The 10906-nt window shown below is 39.5% G+C and overlaps 1 non-coding gene across 1 annotated transcript; it reads right to left on the bottom strand.

Moving 5' to 3' along the window:
* Positions 1-338: 338 nt before the first annotated feature.
* Positions 339-445, bottom strand: LOC127090246 (small nucleolar RNA R71). Its single transcript, XR_007791772.1, has one exon. It is a non-coding gene; the product is annotated as a small nucleolar RNA R71 (small nucleolar RNA).
* Between the last annotated feature and the right edge of the window lie 10461 nt (positions 446-10906).

Below are 10906 nucleotides of genomic sequence, written 5' to 3'. Positions count from 1 at the left end.
CATCACAAGATGAGCCGCATTCAAGTATTGCTCCGCCCGCAATCGAAGCAAACAACTTCGAACTCAAACCTTCACTGTTGCAGGCAGTGCAACAGAACCAATTCTCTGGAAATCCTACCGAGGATCCAAACCTTCATTTATCCGTATTTGTCCAATACGCTGATACTGTTAAAGCTAATGGTGTCACTTCAGAGGCAATTCGACTTCGTCTTTTTCCTTTCTCATTAAGAGATAGCGCTAGAAGATGGCTTCAATCTCTCCCTTCCAACTCTGTCACCACATGGAACGAGTTGAAGAAAGTTTTTCTTGCCCGATATTTTCCGCCAAGCAAAACAGCTATGTTAAGAGCCCAGATAAATGGATTTAAACAGAAAGATAATGAGTCTCTTTTCGAAGCATGGGAAAGGTACAAAGACATGATGAGACTTTGTCCACACCATGGTTTAGAAGACTGGTTAGTAATTCACACATTCTATAATGGTCTCTTGTACAACACAAGGTTAACAATAGACGCCGCTGCAGGTGGTGCACTAATGAACAAACCTTATGCTGATGCTTACCAGCTTATCGAAAGCATGGCCCAAAACCACTATCAGTGGGGAACCGAACGAACAATGGTGGAAAAACCTCAAACGAAAACCGGCATGTACGAGATAAGTAACCTTGATCATGTTAATGCAAAAGTGGATGCTCTGGTCCAGAAAATTGAAAGTTTAAATGTACCACCTCCAACCGCCGTGGTTGCTATAACTCAGAATTGCGAAGTCTGTGGAATCCAAGGTCACACTCCTACAGATTGTCAACTCTTAACATGAATCCAAGCAGAACAAGTAAACTATGCTCAAGGAAGCCCCTACTCGCATACCTATAACTCAAATTGGAAGAACCATCCAAACTTTTCATATAAGAGTAATAATGCTTTGTACGCACCTGGACAGTCTCCAAATCAAGCCCCAGCTATACCTCCGGGATATCAGAAACCGAACCCATCTACACATAATAATAACGCCCCTAGGAAATCCAACTTGGAGATCATGATGGAAAACTTTATAGCTTCTCAACAACAAACCAATAAAGATTTCTTAAACCAGAATGTACACATTGGTGAACAAATTAAACAACTAGCAAGTAAAGTAGATGCCCTGGCTACCCATAACAAAATGCTGGAAACACAAATATCACAAGTAGCTCAACAACAAGCACCTACTGCTGCCCCAACTGGTACATTTCCTGGACAGCCCCAACCTAACCCGAGAAACCACGCTCATGCAATCATACTAAGAAGTGGAACGGAAGTGGAAGGACCATCTGATCCAAGGATAGAAAACCAAAACCCTAAAAAGTCAACTGAGGAGAGTGAACCTAAGGAAAAGGAAGAGAGTAATAAGGAAACCGTAGAAAAGAAGGAACCTTATGTACCTCCACCACCTTATAAACCACCTATCCCTTACCCTCAAAGGCTTGTTAAAACCAAAGATGCGGGCCAATTTAAAAAATTTATTGACCTCCTTAAACAATTAAACGTTACAATCCCGTTTACAGAAGCTATTACGCAGATGCCCTCATACGCCAAGTTCTTAAAAGAAATTCTTTCTAATAAAAGGAAACTTGAAGATAGCGAAACCGTTACACTCCCTGCCGAATGTAGCGCTATAATCCAGAACATGCCTCCTAAACTCAAGGATCCGGGTAGTTTCTCTATACCCTGTCACATAGGAAAATTTGTCATCGACAAAGCCTTATGCGATTTAGGAGCCGGAATTAGTGTTATGCCTTTATCCATATGCAAGAGACTGGAAATGGGAGAATTAAGACCAACCAAAATGTCTGTGCAACTAGCAGATCGTTCTGTTAGATACCCTGTAGGAATTCTTGAAAACGTTCCCGTACGCATAGGTCAATTCTACATCCCAACTGATTTTACAATTATGGACATTAGAGAACATGATATTACACCCATTATACTGGGAAGACCGTTCTTAGCAACTGCCGGTGCAATCATAGACGTAAAACGAGGACGACTCACTTTCGAAGTAGGAGAAGAGAAAATTGAGTTCATCCTTTCCCAATTTTTGAAAGCACCTGCAATAGAAGATACATGTTACTTCATGGATATCATCGATAAATGCATAAAAGAAACAGAGTTAGAAAAGGACAGATCATCCGACTGTCCTATAGAAGACAAACTTAACCAATGTTTAGCAATAACACCGGACCCTATGCAATGCCTTAAGAAACCAACCCTAGATCTGAAAACACTTCCCAAAAATCTGAGATATGAATTCCTAGACTTAGAACTTGAACGACCTGTGATAGTTAATGCTGACCTAGGAAGACTCAAAACAGAAAAGCTCCTACATATCTTAAGAAAATATCCGACCGCACTAGGTTACAACATCACCGATCTTAAAGGAATAAATCCTTCTATTTGTATGCACCGCATCATGCTAGAAGAAGACTGTAAAACTTCTAGAGAACACCAGAGGAGACTAAACCCGATCCTGAGTGAGGTAGTGAAGAAGGAAATAACCAAGTTATTAGAAGCAGGTATTATATATCCTATATCTGATAGCAAATGGGTTAGTCCTGTACACGTAGTACCAAAGAAAGGTGGTATAACAGTCATTGAAAATGAAAAAGGAGAAACTATAACCAAACGAATCGAATCGGGATGGAGAATGTGCATTGACTATAGGAAACTAAAAAAAGCAACCCGAAAAGATCATTTCCCTTTACCATTCATTGACCAGATGCTAGAGCGGTTGGCAAAACATTCACACTTCTGTTATCTAGACGGTTATTCAGGCTTCTTTCAAATACCAATTCATCCTGATGACCAAGAAAAGACAACGTTCACATACCCTTTTGGTACCTTCGCTTATAGACGAATGCCGTTTGGCTTGTGTAATGCTCCTGCAACCTTTCAAAGATGCATGATGGCAATTTTCGCCGATTTTCTCGAAAACATCATGGAAGTATTTATGGATGACTTTTCCGTATGCGGACAAAGCTTTGAAGAATGTCTTGAAAACCTAGAGAAAGTTCTTGAGCGATGTGTAAAAGTAAACTTAGTACTTAACTGGGAGAAATGCCACTTTATGGTACAAGAAGGAATTGTTTTAGGACACATCATATCAAATAGAGGAATTGAAGTAGACAAAGCCAAAATAGAGGTAATCGAAAACCTTCAACCCCCTAAAACCGTGAGAGAAGTACGAAGCTTCTTAGGACATGCCGGTTTTTACCGACGATTCATCAAAGACTTCTCTAAAATAACTAAACCTTTAACCGGACTATTGATGAAAGATGCTGAATTCATATTCGACAATAACTGTTTAGAAGCATTTCAAACGCTTAAGCAAGCATTGATCTCCGCACCCATAATGCAGACACCCGACTGGAATGAACCATTCGAAATAATGTGCGATGCCAGCGATTACGCTGTAGGTGCTGTTTTAGGACAACGAAAGGATAAAAAGCTTCATGTTATATATTACGCAAGTAGAACTCTAGATGAAGCACAGATGAATTACGCCACAACCGAGAAAGAACTCCTAGCAGTTGTGTTTGCGCTAGATAAATTTCGTTCTTACTTAGTCGGAGCCAAAATAATAGTTTACACTGACCACGCTGCTATCAAATACCTCTTAACAAAAAAGGATGCTAAACCTAGACTCCTAAGATGGATCTTGTTGCTACAAGAGTTCGATTTGGAAATCAAAGACAAGAAAGGAACTGAAAACGTAGTAGCAGACCACCTCTCTAGACTTGAGAACCTTGAACCGGAAAGAACATCAATTAATGATGAATTCTCGTACGATAAACTTATAGCTACTTTGGAAGAGAATAACTCTGACAAGCAAGTAGAAACCACCCTAGCTATATCTGTTACACCATGGTACGCTGATCTCGTCAACTATTTAGCTGCCGGAATAGTTCCACCTACTTTATCCTACCAACAGAAGAAACGATTCTTCTACGACATAAAACACTATTACTGGGATGATCCCTTACTTTTCAAAAGAGGCCCTGATGGTATTTTCCGTCGATGTATACCTGAAGAAGAGGTAGAAAATATAATCCAACACTGCCACCCCGCTCCTTATGGTGGACACGCAAGTACAACCAAGACCTGCTCTAAAATCCTACAATCCGGTTTTTATTAGCCAAGTATATGGAAGGACGTACATGCGGCTATTAAGGAATGTGACAGATGTCAACGCACAGGAAACATATCTAGACGTGACGAGATGCCACAAAAAGGTATTTTGGAAGTAGAGATTTTCGACGTGTGGGGAATAGACTTCATGGGACCTTTTCCATCCTCTTTCGGTAACAAATACATACTCGTGGCGGTAGACTACGTTTCAAAATGGATCGAAGCTATAGCTTCCCCAACAAATGACACCCGAGTAGTAACTAGACTCTTTAAGAATATAATATTTCCGAGATTTGGCATCCCAAGAATAGTAGTCAGTGATGGTGGATCACATTTCATATCCAAGGTACTCGAAAAACTACTGTTTAAGTATGGCGTAAGGCATAGAGTAGCGACACCTTACCACCCGCAGACCAGTGGGCAAGTGGAAGTGTCCAATAGAGAGATTAAACAAATATTAGAAAAAACAGTCGCCACTTCAAGGAAAGATTGGTCATTAAAACTACCAGAAGCTTTATGGGCGTATCGAACTGCTTATAAAACCCCCATAGGGACGACCCCATTTAAGCTCATTTATGGAAAATCCTGCCACCTCCCGGTAGAATTAGAACATAAAGCCTATTGGGCTATTAGAAATCTGAACCTAAACTATAAGGCCGCCGGCGAAAAGAGAATCCTTGACATAAACGAATTAGAGGAACTCAGAAGAGACGCCTATGAAAATGCCAGAATCTACAAAGAAAGAACAAAACAATGGCATGACAAGCGCATATCAAGGAAAATCTTCAAGCAAGGCGATACAGTCCTTTTATTTAACTCTAGGCTAAAGTTATTTCCGGGAAAACTACGATCCAGATGGTCAGGTCCTTTTCATATCACTAACATCTTTCCCAGTGGAGCGGTAGAAATTAAAGGAAAATCCACAGAACCGTTCACCGTAAACGGGCAACGTCTAAAACACTATCACTGTGCGGAAACCAACGAAGATTCGCAAATCCTACACTTAGACGAAATGCATCCAAAAATTATAGATTGTAATTGATTGTTTTTATGTCGAGCTTGCGACATTAAACAAAGCGCTTAGTGGGAGACAACCCACAAATATTTTATTATTCCCTTATTCTATTATTATTTTTCTATTTCTTCCTTAATCATTCTTTTAATTTCTGTTTAGTATTCATTCTTAATTTATATTAATTTATTAAAAACTTTTCTCTTCTTTCGGCATTTGGCCAAATCCTGACTAAAACTCATGTTTTCTTTTCTCTAGCTAACACTAACTAGATGGGACAAATTGACCGTATGGGTATCAAATTCAGAGGAATGGCTCACAAACTAAAATTTAAAGAACTAGCCACGAGAGAGATGCTACCTAGTTTATATGTTGATGACTGGGCTATGACTGCCCTTGGACTAAGAGAAAGTGTCCTGTATTTGCTGAATCAGATAGGGTGGGAAACATCTCCTATCCTACGACAGTTCGTCACCTACCGGAGACTAACACTAGAATTCCTTAGCTCATTAATCTATCTACCCAGCCATGGGAAATGAATTAGCAGAGGTTTTATCCAGTTCAGAATGTTCAACATGGAGTACCAATTTAATATTAGAGACTTTACCAACCTTTTAGGTTTCCCTACCTCCCTTGATACATTCACAGTAAGCCAGGAAGAACTTTTTGAATATAGAGAACTTGAACACTTTTGGGGTAGCTTGACTGGAAATGACGATCCCGAGGAACACGAGTTTCTCTCTGGAAACATACATAACCCGGCCTTCCGCTACTTCCATAGGATCCTGACCCACACCTTATTTGGACAAAAGCCATACAGTACTTCAGTTTCACGTGATGAACTCTTCATCATATTCTGTGCTTCCCAGAACCGTCCAGTAAACGGTGCCACCTTTATGCTAGCAAATTTAGACCACCTTATCCAAGACGAGCGAGCACCTATTAGAGTAGGCGGTTTGATAACCATGATTGGTAATGCTATTGGATTACGTCAGCCTATGCTTGACTTAAGCCCCTTCTGTGGCATTACTACTATGAGTATACCCTTCCTCTTCAATGCCATGTTTATAGCAAACCAAGGGTCTGACGAGTTCGAGCTTATAATTAATAACCAAGTTCTTTGCCTATTCACCTTACCCAGTCCCAAGACTAATGTTCATAACCGCAGTAACTGGCTCTACAATCTGAACGCAACACCCTCTCCTGCTAGATCCACTGAATCCATCCAGGACTATGAGATTTGTGATGATCAGATCCCTTATGTTGAATCTGACCCTCAGACACCATCTGGCTATTATGATATTGACCCTCCTCCTCAGCCTGTTCAGACCGAAGAATCAGCAATATCCGACCTCCGACATCATATGCCCGAAACTGATTATAACACCGCCATTGAAGCTTTGATGTCAGAACAAGACATCCTCAGAGAAGAGTTTACTGAAATGAGACACGAAGTTCTAGGATACATGAGCAGTATGACAAATCAGTTTCACGAGTTGCTATACCATGTTAACTCTTTTGCTCCTCCGGTCAGAGATCGTGCAGATGGATAGAAATTATTTTTTAAGTTATTTAGTTTTAAGTTAGATTATTCATTAATGTTATTTGAATTCATGTTCGCATTTGTTTCCCTTTCGCATTTTTTGTTTTTCTTTCCAATATCACATTATGATCATTTTATTGAAGCTATTTATTTAATTTTATTATGCAATAGCTATTATGTTCTCTACTGTTGCTACCTATGACTTATTGAATTATATATGCACTATTATACAAGAAATTAAATTGCAGAATAAATCAATCAGTAGCATAACAAACAAAAAAAAATAATAATACATAATAACTTACCAGTCACTCTGAAGGACGCTAGCTGAAACCTTGCCAAACAGACAGTGTGACGAGCGTCACACATTCTGTCACGGACGTCACGCTAAGTACCTGTGACGCCCGTCATGCACCTGTAACGAGCGTAACGCCCTTCAGACTAGGTGAACGTTAAGGAGCCGTTGGAGACGAACGTTACACCCCTTCAACTTTTTACCTTCCCCATTTATTCACATTTACCCACAATTATTCACTTTTCAACCACCTATTTTTTCCATCTTCCAAAGTTTTTCCTATAAATACCCACCAAACCTTCCTTCATTCACCACAAACCACTTTCTTCTATCAAACACTTTTCTTTTCTTTCCAATTTACCTCTTTCAGTTCATCCATCAGTATGGCGGGTAACCAGAATTTCGGAAATATCATCTTCCGAACAGAAGATGAAAATTATCAAAGGGAGCAATACGAGGGTTTCCAACAGCGAGGCGTCGTCTCCACCAGGTATCCTGATTTTACTTGTTTACAACAATTAGGATTACTCCAAGGTATCGAATGGATGCTCCGTCAAGCCGACTTAACCTTTCTGTGCACGCATAATCAACCCACTTACCCCTCCCTAACCTTAGAATTCTTAAGTTCATACGCATACACCACTCCCGCCGGTGAAGACGAATTCTTAACCGGTACCGCAACCTTCCGTATGTTCAACACCGAGTACTCCTTAACCCAAAACCAGTTGAGTACCATGCTACAATTCTCCACAGAAGGCCAAGTCTACCCCAGAATCCCTCCCGACCTAAACTGGAACACAGTTGCCGTTTTCACCCTCTTTAAGAAAATATCCGGTCTAGATGCCTACAACTGGGAAGAGCTTCTTCTTTCCCACATACATAATCCAACCATCCGATATTTTATCCGCATTTTACAGAACACAGTTTTTGGTAGACCAAATAACAGCAAGGTCAACGCAAAGGAACTTTTCTTCCTCGAATGCGTCTTCGAACCGCAAGCTAAGGTAAACGCCGCCTCTTTTCTATTTCATCATATCCGCACCTTATGTGCTAGAGGCCGTCAACCCTTTGTCATTGGTGGATTAATCACCACCATAGCACTAGGCTTAAACCTAGGGGACCGCCTCCAAACTTTAGAATCTTTATCTCCCCTATTTATGGATATAGCCTACTGTCGATCCAACCGCCCGATTAAGAACAGAGTAGGCGGAGGATATTATCTTATGGTGAACAACCAGGCTATTCCAAGCGTTGTTCTACCCAACATTTCCCTAACCGATGTCACCAACCCCAACCGCCACCTCTATGATCTAAATGCTCCCGAAGCCACCGAACCTTCACAAGCAAACCCGCCCGAAGACGAGTTTGAAGACATGGAACAAGGTGATCCTACTCCTGCACAACAATCTGTCCCGCTCAACTGCTCCGATGCTGCAGCTGGCCCATCCTCACGTCGTCAACGACGAAGGCCTGCAACCAACGACGACATCATGGATGCAATTGATGGTATGCAAGCACAGAATATAGAGATGATGCAAATGATGCGTCAAATGCAACAACAATAGGAAGAGAGGAATAACATAACCGATCAGCGGTTCACTGAGTTGTTTAGCAGGTTCGACAACTTAGACTTACGTCAGAGATCACCAGGCCCTAGAACAAGAGGCGGAAGGCAACCTTAGTTGTAGTTTCTTTTCCCTTTCCCTATTGTAGTTCATTTCCTTAAAACATTGGGGACAATGTTTAATTTAAGTATGGGGGGAAAACCTGTTCTTTCTATTTCCTTTTGTTTACAAGTATGTACCTTTCCTTTCATTGTTATTTCCCTTTTAATTATAAAAAAAAAAATATATTTAGATTTATTTTAAGTTAAGTCCCGAGTGTGAACAATTTCTATTATCTATTCCCTAAATTTTCATGAGCCACAACAAAAATTCAACACACCCAATAAGTATAAAGGTTGCTCATTTTATCAAACTTGAGACGAATTAAGACAAAAACTACTACCGCCAAACACTCCAAACAAACCTCAACACGTTAGATCAGGATAAGTACCTATTATACCAATCCCTTGAACTTTTAGTTTTATATTAACCCCGAGTAGTTTATACAAGAAGTCAACACCATCTTAATAGCAAACTACGTGGAGGGCCGATGAATATAAGTGAATGATTCCCAAAGTAACATAAAATATATATATATATATATATATATATATATATATATATATATATATATATATATATATATATATATATATATATATATATATATATATATATATATATATATATATATATCAGGAAATGCACTGAGTAAGTTAGGTGATCCTTACCAGATCATTTAATCTAAAGGTTGCAGATCATACAAAAGCATAAGATGAAAGATCCATTATGAGTTGGTTCAGCAGGTATCTGGTACTGAACTTGGTAGGGCAGACTACGGTCCGATCCCCCGCAATTTGCAATGGACTGAATAACGAAGTTATCCGACTTCTGTACCAGAACTTTAAGCTAAAAAGAGAATCAGAATCACTAACCGGTTACTCCACTATGTGCGCAAAAAGATAAAGGGCTTAATGTGATTTCGCTAAAATGAAAACGGGTGAAATAAGAGTAAAGGAACTAGGATAGCTATCATAGTGTACTTGAACTGATTTGCATAAGGCAGGTTACCTAGGTTGTGACGGTGGTTGCTGATGTCAAGATTTAACTCAAGTTACCTCTAAACAAAGTTTACATGCAACCTAATACGAATTGACGTATGTTTTGAAATTTCATCTGGCTAAAACCTTTAACAAATTCTATACTGAATTTTGCTTGAGGACAAGCAAAGATCTAAGTATGGGGGAGTTTGATAACATGAAATTATATCATATTTCAGGACTTAATTCAATTAAATTATATTATTATTTATTTCAATTTACTGCATTTTATTAGATATTACACGGTATTTCCTTTCTATTTGTCTCAGGTGTCTTATTTGAAGCACAAGCAAAAAAAGGAAGAAAAGGAGGTGCAAAAAGGAATGAAAAGGCCCAAATAGCAAAAGCCAAGCCCAGCCCAAAGATGACACAGGCGTCGTGCCTGTGACGACCGCCACGGATGCTGTGACGAACGTCACGCTGCATACACTTATGTGACGAGCGTCACACAAGGTGTGACGGACGTCACACCATCCCCCTACATTTCTGCCCTCAGAGACGTTGAGAGTCCACGTTTACACGCTGAATCCTATTTCCACGGCGATGCATCTGTTACGTGAAGACTCCTTGACGCGGACTGCTTTGAAAACAGTTACGGAAAGCATCATTATAAATAGCAACTTTGCAAAACCCTAAAGAGGTTCCAGACTTCCACGCGCACACGCTTTTTCCAGATTTCGGCAATTTTTCAATTCTCTTTTCTTCAGCAATTTAAGCATACCTTTTACATACTACTTTTGCAACTTTTATTATTTCCTTTTGGCAATTTTATTTTCTTCTCTAGCACTTAGTTAGTTTTTCACATAATAGTTTCTACACCGGAAACTATTGTGTACTTTTTCACCGGATCTAACCTTACGTTAGAATCTAGTTTTTTTATTCCTTCGTTTTAATTTGTTGGTTAATTGAAGAATTCAAGAACAAATTCTACCGGCTTGTGGTGGAGTGTTCAAGACTACTGTTTAATTCAGGTTCTTTAATTATTGTTTAATGCTTTGTTTTATTATTTATTTATATTATTTACTTGAGATGAGTCTGTTTATGCATGATAATTATTTAAGTTCGTTTAGCATGTCTGGCTAATTCGCCTAGATATCGGTATGTAGAGTAAGCGGAATAAGGGATCAAAACTAAGTCGGTTTAATTAAATTTAAAATTAAAATCACTCTTTTTACGGTCTCAGTTTACAGGTT

The sequence above is a fragment of the Lathyrus oleraceus genome, chromosome 5, assembly GCF_024323335.1.
Source record: "Lathyrus oleraceus cultivar Zhongwan6 chromosome 5, CAAS_Psat_ZW6_1.0, whole genome shotgun sequence".
Lineage (NCBI taxonomy): Eukaryota > Viridiplantae > Streptophyta > Magnoliopsida > Fabales > Fabaceae > Lathyrus > Lathyrus oleraceus.
Note: the sequence above shows the minus strand (reverse complement) of the source record. Positions and strands in the feature narration are given on the sequence as shown.